The sequence below is a fragment of the Chinchilla lanigera genome, unplaced genomic scaffold, assembly GCF_000276665.1.
Source record: "Chinchilla lanigera isolate Chin_1 unplaced genomic scaffold, ChiLan1.0 scaffold00062, whole genome shotgun sequence".
Lineage (NCBI taxonomy): Eukaryota > Metazoa > Chordata > Mammalia > Rodentia > Chinchillidae > Chinchilla > Chinchilla lanigera.
Window position 1 is genome coordinate 751,074 of NW_004955463.1, and position 2,380 is coordinate 753,453.

General features: G+C 39.4%; 1 pseudogene; it reads left to right on the forward strand.

The window, feature by feature from the left end:
* Window positions 1-1,449: 1,449 nt before the first annotated feature.
* On the forward strand, window positions 1,450-2,035 carry LOC102004256 (annotated as a pseudogene).
* Window positions 2,036-2,380: the final 345 nt, after the last annotated feature.

Consider the following 2,380-nt stretch of genomic DNA (forward strand, 5'->3'; position numbering starts at 1 on the left):
GTTTATCTGAATACACTGATAACATTGACCTTATCTCTTTCTCTTCTTAGCTGCAAAATAAATTATTAGCTAACCACCACAGCATCCTAGAGAGCAGGAATCCAAATAATATTCTCGTTTTATAGATTGCTTTAGGCACAGACCAGATAAGTGTCTTATCCATGATCACCAGTAAGCCGGGGGCAGAGCGGGAATTAGAATGTCAAACTCCGGATGCTTTATCTTAGGCTTACTCAAGGAATTTTCTCCAACTCCTGGGCAGACGCCATAGCAAATAGGAAAGCAAAAGTAGAGCCGAGAGTCAGGGCTACCTGGGCTGGCTTGAGGCTCTCACTGTGAATTTCTGTGTCTGGTGTGTTAAGAACCCAGGAGCCCATAAACAAACCTCCAGATAATAACATAAACACTCTTTTTTCTACTTCATATATTTCTTTGAGCTGACAGCTTCGTCTCCTTAGTTCACTGCCAAAGGCTACTGCTTTGCTGAGCTCTGCTACGAAAATTTTCATCACTCTAGAAAATGGCCAAATGAAAATAAAATGATTCTTTTGTCTTCGGTTAAACCCATAGCCCTGCTTACATTATAAAAAGACAATGTTTACTGAAAAAAGGTCTATAATTTCTACTTTATGCTTGTTAAAATCAACCTATATTAGGAATATAAAAGACACAAATTGCTTAAGTGAAATTCAAAAAAATCTAGAAAAGACAGAGTGAAGTGGTAAGAAAAATGACAGCAGCAACGCTAAAAAAAAAAGCACTATGGAATGTCTTTGCATGTTGAAAATGTAGACTAACATGACAGAGTTTTACAGATTTTAGAGGAAGTTATAGACACAAATCATCAAGTATTTTCTTGTCAGAGATAAAATGACAAATGTGATTTATGAAGAATGTCTGATTCAATAAAACAAATCAGAACACAATCATTTTACCAATAGGTAACACATTGGTCTGCATTCTTATCTCAACTTTAAATATTACTGAAATCACATAGAAAGAGATTTTCAAAGTCATAATTAAGGCACTAGAGTTGATCGACCGTAAGTTCACTCAAAGGAAAGAAAGGTGATTAAAATGCAGTGTGATTTTGATTTGCTAGAGAAAGTACAGAAAACTTTAATGAAATTAAAACCCAGCATATTCTAAGCCAGAAAAAGTATTCTGTTTTATTTTCTTCAATATTTTTTCTACCCAAATACACATATTAGTAAAATAAAACAGTTCAGCACATACAGAGGGTAATTATTTAATTTATCAATGTACTAGTTGCTCTTTTCGATGGCAGGTGCCTTCCAGACCCTGACGCAGGAAGGGCATATGGCCGCCCATGTGGAGATCCGCAGGCATGAAGGGCAGGTGGTGGCCCTGTCAGTGACAAGCCAGGGCGAAGGCACCCTCTACAACACGTTTCTGGACACGTCGGTTTTAGTGCGGTAAAAAACTGCAATGGGAGCCTTCTTCCTTTTTAAAGATGCAAATAGTATAGCACAGGAGCAGACCCTCAAAACAGCTCTCATTTCAAAGAGCCCAACATCTATACCACAGTGTGAGGAATCAGGTGGGGGAGGACAGCAATCAATGAGTGAAGCCTTCCAGACAGTGCGTGATCTCCTTGGCCCCATTTCCTTGCATCCACAGTCAGATTGGATCACTTATCTACCACCCTGAGGCTTCCCAGGGCTTTGAAGTGTTTTTCAGTGATCTTTACCTAAAGATACCCTCTCCAGAGAAACACAGGATTTGTATTCCACTGGGGCTCTAGGGAACCCCAGAGTTATTAGTGAAGAATACATTAGATGGCTCAAAGGCTCCTGGGAAGCATTTTTCTATGGCCTGATGGTGAAACTTCTAGAATCAGTTTCTGTTTCTGCCACCAAGTGTTCCTTTAGAGATGATCATGCACAAAATCTACAAATTCATGCAGGATGTATTCTGACTTTCAAAAAAACAAAAAACAAAAGTCTAGAAACCTGAAGCTGTATTTTGTGTTGTGAGGAGAACAATGATCAGTCTTTACCCTAGAGACCCTTGAAATTTTGGCTTCAGATAGACCTTTCTGAGGGGTGCTGTGGGAACATTCAGCTTGCCCAGGTGAGACAGGGTTTCTATGTCTCATGCTATGAAGGCAAAACAAAGAATTTCCATAAAAAATGCTTCCAGTGGCTATTCCATTTTTGATTATTATATTCTTGAAGTCACTAGTGTTTTACTACTGCAATCTTGTAAGATTTTAAGAAATGAGACTGGACATATATTTGGACCGGCTTGCATACTTAATGTGAAAGCTCTGAGCTCTTGGAAGAAGCTGAGCAGTGCCCTCTACACCCTTGCCCTGTTTGTTCACACAAGCTGCAGTCTGCTGCTGGCTTCAGTCCTG